The sequence below is a fragment of the Elephantulus edwardii genome, unplaced genomic scaffold (assembly GCF_000299155.1).
Source record: "Elephantulus edwardii isolate Elephantulus edwardi_28Jun2011 unplaced genomic scaffold, EleEdw1.0 scaffold00026, whole genome shotgun sequence".
In the NCBI taxonomy this organism is placed as follows: Eukaryota; Metazoa; Chordata; class Mammalia; order Macroscelidea; family Macroscelididae; genus Elephantulus; species Elephantulus edwardii.
The window spans coordinates 6,620,806-6,636,172 of NW_006399776.1; the positions used below are offsets into that span (position 1 = coordinate 6,620,806).

The window sequence follows — 15,367 nt, forward strand, 5'->3', positions numbered from 1 at the left end:
GTAAACCCATTTTATTGAGGGTCTTCCACTCTTTCTCTGACCCTCCAACTTTTACAGCATGATGTCTTTTTTCCAAGGACTGGCCCCTCCTGACAACATGCTTTAAAAAAGGTGAAATGACATTTCACCATCCTTGACTCTAAGGAGCACCTTGACTGCACTTCCTCCGAGACAGACTTCCTTATTCTTTTAGCAGTCCTTGGAATATTCAGTACTCTTTATAAACACTACAATTCAAAGGCATCTTTAGCACTGTAGAGAGGTTCTTAACAGCAGAATTTCTCAATGAACATGTTGTTTGGTTTGTTTTTTGTTTTTTTTTTTTTAATTTCTTGACTGCTGCTGCCATATGTGTTAATTGTGAATTTGAGTAAGATGAAGTCATTGACAATTTGAATCTTTTATCCATTTATCGTAGTGTTTATCTATTGGTCCAGTGTTATCTATTGTTTCTTTATATTGAGGTATGAATTGATATTGAAGACTGTAGACTTCTTCTACAGGAAGTGCTTCAAGACCTCACTTTCAGCAAACAAGGTTATGTCATCTATATAAAGCAGGTTATGGATGAGTCTTCTTCCAATCCTGATGCCACATATTCTTCAAATAGTCCATCTTCTTTAGTTATTTGCTCAGCATATAGACTGAAAAGGTGTGAAGTAAGGATATGACTCTGACAACACCTTTCCTGATCTTAAACCATGCAATGTTCCCTTATTCTGTTTGTTCATGATTTATTTTCAAGTTGTTTTAGTGACTAATTGTATAAAAAGGAATGCTCCTTTTTTCATGTTAGTTTAAAATGATTTTCTTTTTTATCAAATTATAAATACATAGGGTACAAAAGTAAAAAGATTTAGTGAAATAACAGAGGAAAGAATATATTCCACCTACTCTTGATTTCTAGTCTTTTGTCTCCCTTTGTTGAGACAGCCACTCTTACCAATTCCCTGGGATCCTTCTAGGGATATTTTATGCATATAACCCCTCCCTTTTGAACACATTTAAATAGAAATGATGGCATATAATACATGCTATTCTGTACTTTACTGTTTAAGAGAACATTCTATATCAGTATAAATAAAGTAAATATAGTATGGTATGGTTGTGTTCAACTCTAAGGAAAATCAATAAACAAAAATCCAGATGCACTAAACAAATTTGTCAGGAGGTATTTTCTGTATAAACTGGATCTTTGGGTTATTTTGTTTGTGTGTATGAGTGATTTGAATAAAAGTTTACAAAGCAAATTGGTTTTCCACTCAACAATTCATGCACATATTATTTTACAACACTAATTGCAATACTCACAATGGCATGACTCTCGTCCCACTTTCTCCCTGAACTTCTCATTTCCATAATTCCTATCCTATCCTATCCCTTCCTGCCTTCTGGGCCTTGTCCTTGAACTAATGCTGCTCTTTGGGACTTTATGTATTTGGTTATTCTAAACAGTAATTGCCTTCCTAATGTTATTGGTTACTTTGTAGGCTTGTTGTCTATTGTTTAGCTGAGCACTGGATATTTTTTTTACCAAGATTTAATGTACATTTATTCTTAACACACAAAACATATAGTATAAAGATTTCATACTGAATAAATGATATTCATTAAGCAAAAAAAATGGAAAAAAAAGAGGAATTTACATCAAGTTTTAGCTACATTGTTTGAAACACAAATATGCATTTTATAACTGAAAAAAAATCTCAATTGTGTTTCTTCATCAGGAACTTTAACTGAACCTAAAACTTTTTCACACCTTGATTAGAAAGAAAATAAAATAAAACAAAAGCCCAGAAAAAAAAATAAACTGTAAGTTGATTAGCTGCTGAGACAGCAAGGATTCCCCCTGACACACACACAGGGTCAAACAGTGAGTCAAGGACTGGGACAGTAATCTGTGTCATCTTTTTTTTTTCTGCCTTTTAAAAAAAATTAATTGTAATGAATGCTTACAGAGACTGGATTTTTTAAAATTTATTTATTTTAATGAACATTTACAGAGAGAGACTTTGGATTTTCATTCATTCATTGTTGCATTTTTCACCCTGCCTCCGCCTCCCGCCCAGATTGCTCCTCTCTCTGAAAAGTAAAAGAAAAATTCTTTCATTGGTGTATAATCCCCGCCACCACCAGCCCCCCCCCAGTATACTCCACTATGCAGCCTTCATTATGGACTCTTGTCATGATCATAATACCCAATCATATATCGCCTTTGAACAGTTTCAATGCAGTATACATAATTTATCCCTTCTTTCTCAGTCTCACCCCAACTCTGATGTCAGTCCTGTTCTACAACAGTGGCACCATGCAGTATTTGTCCCTTTGTGACTGAGGTATTTCACTCAGCATAATGTCCTCCAGGGTCACCCAGTTTGAATAATATTGCATCAGTTCCTTGTTTTTCAATGCAGCATAGTATTCCATTGTGTGAATATACCACGACTTCTCTATCCATTTATTTGTTGATGGGAACTTAGATTGTTTCCAGCTCTTTGCTACTGTGAAAAAAGCAGCAATAAGCATGGGTGTGCTTATATCTGCTTGGGTGGCAGTTATGATCTCTTTGGGGTATATTCCCAGTAGTGGAATTGCTGGGTCAAATGGTATTTCTATTTGCAACTTTTTGAGAAAGTGCCATACTGCCTTTCAGAGTGGTTGCACCATTTTACACTCCCACCAACAGTGAATAAAGATTCCAATTTCTCCACAACCTCGCCAGTATTTGGTGTTTGCTGTTCTGTTAAATTTTGCTATTCCTACTGGGATGAGATGATGATATCTCATAGTTGTTTGACAGCAAGGATTTTTGTTTTGTTTTGTTTTATTTATTTTTTTAATTGGGAAAACATATTGGGGGTACAAGGAGGTGAGGGTTGGGGGCAGAAGGGTGAGGATGGGCAGGGATGCAGTTGCAGAGCTGCACAGTTTGGTCAGTGGGGGGAAGCAAGGATTTTTTACAGAGACCAGTACAACATCACATCAAGGGGGCCATGTCTGGCAAGAGATTAAATAGCTGTGTCTCATCATACTATAAAGGGATGGCTGGGAGAGGGACCAAACTGTGGGGAGAGCACTGGATTTTTTAAGACATTTTTTTTTGTTTTGAGCCACAGGGTGCATTTTGTTCCAGATTTGAAAGGCCACAGTCTCGGGGTTCCACAAGTCTCTCTATGATCAGTGAGCATGGCCTTTTTTATGTTTTCTCCCTACTCGATCCAGGGTCTTCTATTGTGATCCTTTTTTGGGATGGTCAGCAGTAGTTGATGGGCACTATTTAGTTCTTCTTATCTGAGTCTTTATTTTAATAAAAATCCTCTTAATATTAAGGTACTTCACATATTTAAGTTATGATTCATTTTACTAAAATTAATGATATGTGTTTATGACAGAAGCATTCTAGGAAAAGCAAAGACTGTTTAAATTTGAAATGATTTATTAATCAAATTACTTGTTAAAGATTGTGCTTTAATAATTTTCTCTGACCTCTCTCAAGAAAATGTGATGCTATGTTTGAAAAGCTTCTTGCACATAAATCTTGTATTTAAAAAAACACCAACAAACATCTGAAAAGGAAATATCTTAGGGGAAGTCAACATTACATGACCAATGGCAGGGGAACTCATGGGAGTGTACATCCAAAAAGAAAACAAAGTTCTTACTTCTCATTGCCGTTAAGTCAGAACCAACTCATAGCTGACTCTCTATTGGGTTTCTGGGGCTGTCACCTGAACAGCAGGAGGCTGCTCTTCTTTCTTCCAGGGAGCCTCTTGGGATCTGAACCACCTCAAAAGCTCTTCTCCCCATGGACTACACCAAAAGATGCAAATTTATTTGCATAATTATTCATGCAACATTAGCTATAACCAAAAACAGCTATGAGTAGATATATGAGTAGACTTTCAAGCTGATCAGATCAGGCAAAGTGAATGAAAGTACATCATGAGTATACATAGGTTGGGCAGAGGATATTTCCATATTTGTATGTGCTGTAATTGTACCCAAGGATATTATACAGCATACAGGGTGCAAAGTTCTGAAAGCTTCTGAACCACAACAAAGCATCTTCCCCCTCCTTCACATATTTTTTTTTGTGTGTGTGTAGGAGGCATTCTAAGGGATAAGGGAATTCTTGTTCACAAAGCTACAAATTGGCAGACTGGGTGAGAAGACATGGAAGTGGCACAGAATGAGCTCTCAGAGCCTGGCAAAGGTGATAATTTTCAGTTCTTTCTACTCCATCATGACCTAAACAGACTTCATGAGGTTGTTGATCTGCAGCATGCTCATGTTGCAGGTGCTCTGGGCTGCCGAGAAGGTCAGAAGGTGCCACTCACCAAAAATTTGAGGCTCTCAGGCACTGGATGGTCTCAAAAGTAGATCAGGTTGACTTTCGTGCTCTGCACCACCCTGGGGCTCTTGCTGGCAATCTCAGCTGCTAGAGTGAAGACTACGTTCAGCATGGCCTCCTTGTCTGGGAACATCCGGCTCTGGATGTGAGGAAATCAAGTCGCAAAAAAATATCTTGAATCACTGAGCTTGAGACTTGGGACCACAGTCTCAGGAGACATCTGAGTCAACTGATATACCAGAGTCCACAAAGACAGTGTTCTACATACTACTGATGAGTGGCATTTGGGGTCTTAATAGCGTGAGAGAATTAAAGAGAGACACTGAGTTCAAATTCATCTGTAGGACTGAATAGGCCTCAGCCTACCAAGGTACTGTGTCTCCACATGGGTACGTTTGGATATGTTTCTAGAGACTAAACTTTTACCCTTAATGACATCAGAATGTTGAGATCTGCTTCCAAATAGCCTGGACTTCCTTCAATCACTAATCCTGGGGCTAGTATCTGATTTTGTTGAAAACCATTTCATGCCTTCAAGCCTCTCCCGTCTTCTGCGATGGTAGTCTTGTATGTTTACCATGTGCTGTATGAACAAGAAACTTTCTTTGTTTCTCCCAAAGTTAATTTACTTAAACTACTCTTCTAATTTTTTAAATTTTATTTTATTTTATTAATTTTAATGAACATTTTACAGATTTTGCATGTCCATTCATTCATTGTTGCATTATTCTCCCTACCCACCCCTCCCCCAAGTTCACTCTTCTCTTTGAAAAAAGAAAAATTCTTTAATTGGTAAACAATCCCCCACCCCACCCCTGAGTCCACTCTACTATGCAGCCTTCATTCTGGACCTCTTGTCATGACCATAATACCCAATCATATATTGCTTTTAAACTGTTCTCTCCCTCATCTGTTTCAATGCAGTATACATGATTTATCCAGTTTTTCTCAGTCTCACCCCAACGCTGATGTCAGTCCCATTCTACAACAGTAGCACTATGCAGTATTTGTCCTTTTGTGACTGAGATATTTCACTCAGCATAATGTCCTCCAGGGTCCCCTATTTTGAATAATATTGCATCAGTTCCTTGGTTTAATTTTTATATGATTTCAAACTTACAGAAAGTTTTCTAGTATAAGGAACTCTAAAATACCTTTTTACTAGGTTCACCAATTATCTCCATGGTGCCTCATTCACTGCATTTCCTCTGAAATTCTACTATTTTCCCATCCTTAACCATTTACTCTAAAGAAATCTTTTCTACTCACAGTGACCCTATAAGACAGAATAAAGCTGTTCGATAGGGCTTCCAAGGGCTTGCCATATCTTTCTGCAAGGTGTCAGTGGTGTGTTTGAGCCACTGACCTCTCACTTAGAAGCTGAGCCTTTATCCAGTATACTACCAGGATTCCTTTAAACAATAATTTCACTTTATTACTGTTCTTTTACAGAATTATCAACATTAAATCAATCTGACAACAGAAATGTGAAGGATGAGAGATGCTTAGAGAGAAATGACATGATATTAATGATGTTAAAACAATCTGAGAAAAGATACTATAAAATAGTGTGGCCAGCCTGGGGAAAGCAGCGTCTGACCTCCACTAACTTCATAAGGAGGAAGAATACCCATCAACAATATAAAACTATTTCCTGTGAACGCTCCTTACACTCCACACTTTCTTCTATCAATTCTAGCACCAGCCTTCCAGCCCACAGCTCTTGCTACTCTAGTAAGTTGACTAATTCATTGCAATAGTCACACAGAACTCACAGATAATACTCATGATTATGGGGGTTTTGGTGGCTTAGTGGCAAGAAACTGTGCTGCAATCCCAAAGGCACACTGTTTGAGTTCATCAGCTGCTCTGTGGAAGAAGGATTCTCCTCCTGTGCAATTAACTGCCTCTGAAAACCCACTGGAGGGTCAGCTATGGGTTGGTTCTAACTTGATAGTACACAGAACCACATAGGGTTATTTAGGGAAGTAAGATGTTAAAACTCAGATTGGAAGTATCCATGACAATTGTTAAATTAACATCCAGGAACACAATTCTTCAAACAGAACATCTTCACATGCATGCTCTCAGTCTAGTCTCTGACCCTAAGGTTTATGGCTCTGAGTCTTCTCCCATAAGTGGGCAAATGTTACAAAACCCTTTTAGTTCTGCCAATTATGTGCCCCATCTCTCCACCAGTGAGCCTCTGCCGGTAAGGTGCTCTACTCTGCTTCTTTGGTGAAGCAGCTCTAGTTCAGCTCTGTTTTTCACACCTCTACTGTCGCTGCTCCTGGCAATAGCACCATCTCAGTCTCAGATGTCTCTCTGCCTCTCTTTGTCTTCTGCAGGATGTGCTGCATTGTCTGAGTCTTCTTTCTTGATGGAAGCAAAATTTCCTTTTTCTACCTGTGAATTAGTTTGTTTTAAGCCTAGTGGGATGGCAGAACTTTCCAACCCTCTGTTAGTGGTCTGTGGTTGTCGTTATATACCTCTGAGTTAAGTTTAATTCATAGAAATCCTATGAACAACAGATTGGAACTTTGCCCTATCCTATGTCATCCTCATGATTTCTGTCATGCTGAGTCTGCTGTCACAATCAGTCCTTCTTGTTGAGAGCTGTCCTCACTTTCTCTTATCCTCCACCTTTCCCATTATATATCTTTTTATAAAGACTGGCTTATCCTGACAACATGCCCAAGGTATGTAAGACAAAGTTTCACAATCTTTACCTCTAAAGAATACCCTGGCCCTTTCTACGAAGATGGCGCCGAAAGCAAAGAAGGAAGCCCCTGCCCCTCCCAAAACTGAAGCCAAAGCAAAGGCATTGAAGGCCAAGAAGGCAGTCCTGAAGGGCGTCCACAGCCAAAAAAAAAAAGATCTGCACGTCACCCACGTTCCAGCGGCCTAAGACGCTGAGACTCCGACGGCAGCCCAAATACCCCCGGAAGAGCACCCTGAGGAGAAACAAGCTTGACCACTATGCCATCATCAAATTTCCCCTGACCACTGAGTCAGCCATGAAGAAGATAGAAGATAACAACACACTAGTGTTCATTGTGGATGTCAAGGCCAATAAGCACCAAATTAAACAAGCTGTAAAGAAGCTCTATGACATTGATGTGGCTAAGGTCAACACTTTGATTAGGCCTGATGGAGAGAAGAGGGCCTATGTTCGACTTGCTCCTGATTATGATGCTTTGGATGTTGCCAACAAAATTGGGATCATCTAAACTGAGTCCAGCGGGCTAATTCTAAATATAATAAATTTTTCTCACCATAAAAAAAAAGAATACCCTGATTGCATCTCCTCCAAGACATACTTATTTGTGCTCTTGGTGGTTCATGGGATATTAAGTACTCTTCTCCAACACCAAATTCAAAGACATTGATTCTTCTTTGGTCATCCTCATTTGTATGTTCCCAACCCAAGGGTGCTACTTACCTTATTTGCATCATTATTAACAAGTTATTCAATGCTGTTGACAGGCCACAAATACTCCATATATGTTATATTTGTATAGTCCTACTCAGTCATGTGGTGAAAGTCAAACCAATGGTTAAAAGCCATAGACACCATAACAGATATTTTTAAAAAGATGGTGTAACTTGAAGAATGTCATCAACACCCATGAATTGTATATGTAGAAATTGTTGAATTGCTCTATTCTGCTGTGCATATCTATACGCACACACATGAAAGACATAGAAAAGAAATAACAGAAGGGAAAAAGGGGGGCATTGCTGAGAAAACCTATCTTTATTTTCCTCTGATCCTGTCTGGGTCTGAAAGCACCAGCCAGCCCACAGGTCAGTCACACCCTCATAGACTAGCCTTCCTGCTGAAATGGCTGGTTGAGAGCAATAGCCGTATTGTGCCTGTGGATTGCGTGGGGCAGGAGTTGGAATGGAGCCTCTCATGTTTCAGGATTGAAATATTTTTTTAACTAGTTTATTTACAAAATTCAAATACAAATTTGAACAAATTCTTTCAATTTCCCTCACCCTTCACCCATCAAATTGTACAACCCAATGATTAATCCCCTCTTCCCCTGCACATCCACATCCCTCTGCTTCCAGCCTCTCCCACCCCTCCTGGATCCTTACACTCATTCTACAATAACAGTTTTATACAATATTTATCCTTATGGGACTGAGTTAGTTCACTCAGTATAATGTTCTACAGTCTCTCCCAAGTTAGATAATAATTTACAAAGTTATTGCTCCTGCATGCTGCATGTGTCCATTGTGTGAATGTACCATAATTTCTCAATCCATTCATTTGTGATTGGACATTTGGGCTGTTGCCATGTTCTTGCGATGTTGAATAATACGGCTATGAACATTGGTGTACAAATCTCAGTTTGTGCTTCAGTTCTCATATTCTCAGGGTATATTCCAAGCAGTGGAATAGCTGGGTCATACGGAATTTCTTTGTTCAGCTTTTTGAGGAAGTGCCAAACTGCCTTCCAGAATGGTTGCACCATTTTACAAGGATTGAAATCTTGTGAGTCCACAGAATTTTTTGAGATCCAGAAAGCTTTCCCTCTGAGTTAAACTTTCCCAGAAACAGAATCTTGAGGAAAGGCATTCAACTGCACACTGCTATCAATGTTAATTTAAAACACTGGGCTCCGAAGGACAGATAGGGAGGTGCTGGAATCACAGGGGTTACATAAGCCTGTTCTTGGAACTCTTAGGCTTAGAACCACTGTTGTGCAAGGAGGATTGTTTAGGTGGTACTTTTTTTAAAAGAAAACTCTGCATGATTGGAAATGGTTAATGTGCTGGGGTGCTAGCTGAAAGGTTGGAAATTCAAGTTTACCAACTCAGTTAAAACTGCCCCTCCAGTGGGTTTTCAGAGGCAGTAAATCTCATAGGACCTAGCTTCCGATTTCTCTGTCAGAGCAGCTGGTGGATTCGAAACACCTATCTTTGCTTTAGCAGTGCAATTCCTTACCACTAAGCCACCAAAGCTCCTTCCAGGTTACCTAGAGGTGCCTTGAAAGAAAGGCCAAGAGTTCTACTTTCAGGGTTTCCAGCCATTGAAAACTCATTGAGCACAATTCTCCAATTCGATGGGTTTGTCCTGAGTAAGAATCAGCTGGAATTGGTAGTGTATTTTGTTTGTTTGAAGAATGAGGACTGTGCTGGGAAAGTAACTGAAGGAGCAGCCAGCTAGAAAAATGAAAGAGGTTTCCTATCAGCAACAGACAACATCTGCACACATACACCAAACACACCCTACCAGCATCAGAGTGACACCCCTCCCCACATTCCTCAGTGTTCCTCAGTTACTAGGCTCTGGAAAGCCTTCTTTTTTTTTAATTTTTTTAATTATTTTTGTGTGAGTGTACCATCAAATCAAATCTGACTGGTACAGGAGGAGATTGTCCCTCCTTCCCTGGCAGAGCATCTGGTGGATTTGAACTGTGCGCCTCTGGGATTGTAGTTGCAGCTCTTTACCACTAGGCCACCAGAGCTCCCCTTGGAAAGCCTTCTTATGCCTGAAATCTCAGATTTCCAGTAGGATGAACAGCATGTCAACTGAAGAACGTATGCATAGAATTAAGCACGAAGGAAGTAAATACAGGTTTTGTTTTTAACATCTGTCTACAATGTTGTTGAAACAAAAGAACAGAATCTAAACTATTAAGTAACACAGTATGAAAAATACATTTTTAAACACACACATTCTGTCTCTCTGGCAACTGTTGGTAGGGAAAGACATTCTTCCTAAGCCCAGGTTATCATAGTGGTTAAAGAATTCTGCTGCAAAGGAAAAAAGTTGGTGGTTTGAACCCATTAATAACTGCAGCGGAGAAAGTTGTGCAGTGGTTAAGCGCAGCGGAGAAGGTTTTGCAGTGGTGAAGTTGCTAAGTAGAAGGTTAGTGGTTTGAACCCACCAACACACTCCAATGAAAAAGATGTGGCATTGTGTGTCTGTAAAGATTACATAAAGATTATAGCCTTAGAAACCCTATGGAGCAGCTCAACTACGTCCTGGAAGGTCACTGTGAATCAGCATCATGTTGCTGTGTTTAATGGTGAGAGGGGTGCAGTGTGCAAAGGAAAACTCTCAAGGGTAAACAGAGGATGTTCATTCAGCCCACGAAGGGCAGCCTCACAATCCGTACTGCCACCTTGTGGCTTGGGATGGTACCACCTCTGGACAAGAACCCAGGGATCCTCAGCAGGGATCCTTGTTAGTTTCAAAAGAAAACATTCAGCAATGAAGTAGCATTCATTCGAATATAATTCTTTTTTTTTTCATTTTCTTTTGAGTCCAAACATGCTTTATTAAAAAAATATTTAATACATTAACAATGTACAGAAAGAGCTGAGCTTAAGCTCTGCTTTACCCTACCTAGCTCTTCTCGTGTCTTGCCTATTTTCTTGGGCATTTTCTTAGAATGAGGATCTTCTAACTCCTTGGCCTTATAATAGTGAGGGGCCACTTCCAGAAGCCAACTGCTCTCAATCTCCAATACCTGTCTCATAAATTCCTTGGTGGTCAAGACAAGTTCATGGTAGAGCAGCCATCGTGGCTGTTCATCAAAGAGGGAGGAGTTGGGATGAATGAACACTGTCTGCTGCTGTTTCACTGTGTGATAACCACTGCGAGTCAACCGTGCTGTGTGATAGAAGTAACCAGTGGTGATGGCCTTTCGGACTCTGATGTAGTCCCCCTGGCAAGAACTGAGGCCAACTTCTATGCGTTCCAAGAGCCCCTCTAGCTGTTCCCGCACATCCCGGGCTCAGCGCATAGATCTGAACTGTACGAAGTTCTCGTAGCACCACTGTGAAGAGTAGCCGCTCTCAGCCCACTGTGTATAAACGTTAAGTAGAACCAGGTGGTCCCCACCAGGGAGGAAGAAGTTGACGCGGGCATTGTCAGCATGGACAACCTTGTCCTTGGGCCGGTAGAAGATGGAGTTGTTGACAGAGAGCATGGCAGCCACTGTCAGGATCTCCTCTGAGCAACTGTACTTCTACGAGGCCAAGATCATCTTCGATAGCATGGGGTCCACCGGAAGCTCTGCCATCTTCCGACCAGACGTGGTGAGCTCCCCGAGGTGGTTGAGGGCTCCCAGAGTGTACAGCTGCTCCAAAGCCAGCAGCAAGGTCTCGTATGGTGGAGGGTCCAGGAAATCAAAGTGCATTAGGTCATGAATCCCTAAGCTCTTGAGCAGCAACACAACATTGCCCAGGCTGGTCCTCTGGAACTCAGGCACTGTGATTTCCTCGAGCTCATGCTGATAGGCCCAGGCGGTATACAAGCGGAAGCACTTCCCGGCAGCCACACGACCTGCCCGGCCAGCACGCTGACTGGCTGAAGCCTTGCTGCAGGGTGTGACTATGAGGGACTCCATGCCTGTGCGCGGGTTATAGCTCTTTTGTTTACAGAATCCTGGATCCAACACGTAAATGATGCCTTCAATGGTGAGGGATGTTTCAGCGATGTTTGTTGCCACAACCACCTTTCGTGCCCCTGGGGGTGTGGGCTGGAAGATCCGAGCCTGCATGTCAGAGGGCAGGTTGGCATAAATGGGCAGCACTAGAAGCTCCCGGATTTTGGAGCCCAGTCGGCGGCAGCGATCCTGGAGCATCTCACAGGCAGCTTCAATCTCCTCCTGTCCAGTCAGGAACACGAGGATATCCCCGGGTGGCTGGGTAACATGGATCTGCAGCACAGATACCACACAAGCTTCCAGGTAGTCAGCCTCTGGAGCCTTGGTATAGAAGATGTCGACTGGAAACCTGCGTCCAGGGATTTGGAAGACAGGAGCATCATCAAAGAAGGTAGAAAAGCAGGCTGTGTCCAGTGTAGCTGAAGTCACCAGCACTTTAAGCTCCAGCCGAAAGCGAGCCACATCTTTGATCAATCCAAAGAGAATGTCTGTGTGCAAGGTCCGTTCATGAGCCTCATCCACCATCACCACCCTGTAACTTGCGAGGTCTGGCTCAGAGAGGAACTCCCGGAGCAGCATTCCGTCTGTCATGTAGCGAAGAACAGTTCGCTCTGATGTGCAGTCCTCAAAACGGATGCTGTAGCCAACCTCATTCCCAAGCTTCACGCCCATCTCCCGGGCCACACGGGCTGCCACACTCATGGCTGCCACCTTCCGGGGCTGGGTGCAGGCAATCTTCATGCCCTTGTTTGTGTAACCCTCCTCAAAGAGGTACTGTGGAATTTGGGTGGTCTTCCCTGAGCCTGTCTTGCCTTCAATGATGAGGACCTGATGATTAGCAATTGCAGCCAGAAGCTCCTCTCGGACGGAAACACAGGGAGACTTGGACGGACAGCCTGGATTGACTCCTTCTGCTGGGCTTGAGTTTGAGAAGGTGGAGCTAATGGCTCCTCATCGCCCTGGAGCTGAGTGGCCCGGACAAACTCGATGGTTTCCTCCTCCTCCAGCACCAGCTGATACTTGGGCTCCTGAGCAGCAGCATCTCGAGCCCCAAACTTCAGAGACGCAGCTCCTAGCCGAGCCTCCTCCCAGCGCCGCTGCTCCTCCCCAGGGGCGCCGGATTCCTCCTCAACCAGATCCACAGCTTTCACTGGCTCTCCTCGGGTTTCCTCAGGCATGTGGTAGCGGTTTGTGGCCTCCAGCTTCTCCTGCTCCCCAGCTGCCCGGTACTCTCGAGCCAGGTCTCGCACTCGCCGCTTGTACTTGAGTACTCGCCGCTCATGCCGGCTCAACTCCACATCTCCAAAAAGATATTCTTCATCGGCCAGCTCCGCCTCCAGGTCCTCAAGTTGGCCAGATACTCTCGTCGGGATTTCTTCCGCAGCTCAGGAACCATGGCTTTCCGGTCTTCCTCAGCCATCTTAAAACGCTTTTGAGCCTCTTCATAAGCCTTCTTATCTGACCTTTCCAGGACATTGCGAGTACGATCCTTGTCACGCTGCTGAACCCGTTCTGCAAAGTCATCACGTTCTTCCAGATCCTGAAGGCACTCACATTCTGTCCGCTCCCACTCATCCTCTGACTCTGGCTTCTCTGTTTGCTGTTTACTCTCCCTCTTCATCTTCCTGGCGTTTCTTCCTGAGGTGTTTTCGTTTCTTACGCTTCTTCTGGAAGCTGCTCCCAGGCCTACTCACAGTCTCCTCGCTGCTTTCCTCACTGTCTTCCAGCAACTTGTAACATCGGTTCTTCTCTAGCAGGGCTCGGGCCTCTCGTTCAGCTACCCGGGCTGGCTTTTCTACCACTGCCTTCCGAGGCACCTTGTTCCACAATCTCAGGGCAAAGTCCCGGGCTGGACCACTGAGATCTAGCGTGTCGGTGTCTCACAGGCGCTGCACAAACTCCTCAGGCGAGGAGCAACGCTGAGCGGTGCCGATCAGGAACTGGGCTACGTGCCTCTCGCTCAGTCCCAGCACAGATTGCAACTCGTCTTGAACCCAGCGTTGCAGCCCAGAAGACGTCGTCATGGCGACCCCGCTTCCAGGCCCTGAAGCCTCCCGAGGGGCGGAATTGGAGCCTGTCCTGCTCCTAAGCTTTGACCCCTGAACTAAACTTCGAAAGTAGTTTTGGAGCCTAAACTCTGAAAAGAAGTCTACTTCGAGCCTCTAAATTCCGTTTCCCATAAACTCGAACCACCTTCTTTGAATTAAGACGCCGGAAGTAGGCCCTCTTATCCAGCCTATGCACTACGGTGGCCAAGCTAGTCCAAATATCGCGGAATCTTATCTGACGAGATTTGCCTTGTTCAGAGTGCTATGGTAAAACGCGGAATCTTGTCTGAAACCGTGTGAAGCACTTCCTCTTCTCATATCCTTCGAATATAATTCTTAATGTTTTCAGTTGACATGGAAGTAATTAAGGCTCATTTTATAAATTTTACAAAATATAAATGATAAAAACGAAATTATTCTAAATTGCCTTCAGCTCACAGAAATAATCAAGGTTAGGTACGGAGGCGTATATGCCTCCAGTGTTTTATTTTTCTTTTTAACAAAAATAGGATTATTCAGTATATATTGGACCTTTTTTGCCTGTAAGGTAAATATATTATGTAAATGCCTTTCCAATTGTTAAATATTGTTCTGCAAGACTTTTTTAATTAAGAGAAAATGTCAAAATATATTAAGGTCTAGATACCAGCATAATAAGATCCTTTGCGTGTGTAACTTCAAGCCAGCCGACCCATAGCTGACCCTCCAGCCGGTTTTCAGAGGCAGTTTAATCACACAGGAGATTGCCCTTCCTTTTCCTGAGGAACAGCTGGTGGATTCAAACTGCAGGCCTAGGAGTACAACTCATAACGACCCTATGCACAGCTAGCCTAACCCCTGCCCTATCCTTAAACCAGGTCTCATCGTCTCTGACAAACTAGATAAATATAAATCATTCATCCTCAAAGATATTAAAACATGCTAATCTCACAGTTTCCTTTTAAATGATTGTATCATGTTCCTGTTTGGGTGTTGACTAGGCCACAGTTTACTTATTTAACTACATCTTTATTATTGACGCATTTATATTACATTCATTATTTTACTTTGATAAGTAAAACTTCAATTAAGATCCTTGTTGTTCAATCTTTACAGAAATTCACGTCTATTTTCTGGGGTAAATTTCCAAATTGAAATGGGAATAAACTTCGTAACGTATTTCCTATATATTACTAAGATGCTTTGCAGAATGGCTAAATTGGGAATCTTTTTATAATATAAAAATGTTGAGAACTCCCCTGACTCCCATTTGATAATGGGAAGAAATTGCTAAAGAAAATGATACAATGACAAAAAGATTTTGTAAATTCAACAATATTATAATATTAATTTTCTTTTTGTAAGTCACAATTACACCAATATACTTCCCAATTTTAGAAAAATTATCTACACAGAAGAGTTAAAAGATTAGCATTATGAAGACTCCTGTACCTTCCACAAAATCTCAATAATTTTTAACATTTTGCCACTGTATACATAAACAGCACATCAGCAGAGAACTGCCAGAAGTCCAGGCTGGGTTTAAAAGGGGTCATGGTACTAGGGATATTGTAGCTAAT

The 15,367-nt window shown here is 42.1% G+C and overlaps 1 pseudogene; it reads right to left on the reverse strand.

The window, feature by feature from the left end:
* Window positions 1–4,370: 4,370 nt before the first annotated feature.
* On the reverse strand, window positions 4,371–13,784 carry LOC102873461 (annotated as a pseudogene).
* Window positions 13,785–15,367: the final 1,583 nt, after the last annotated feature.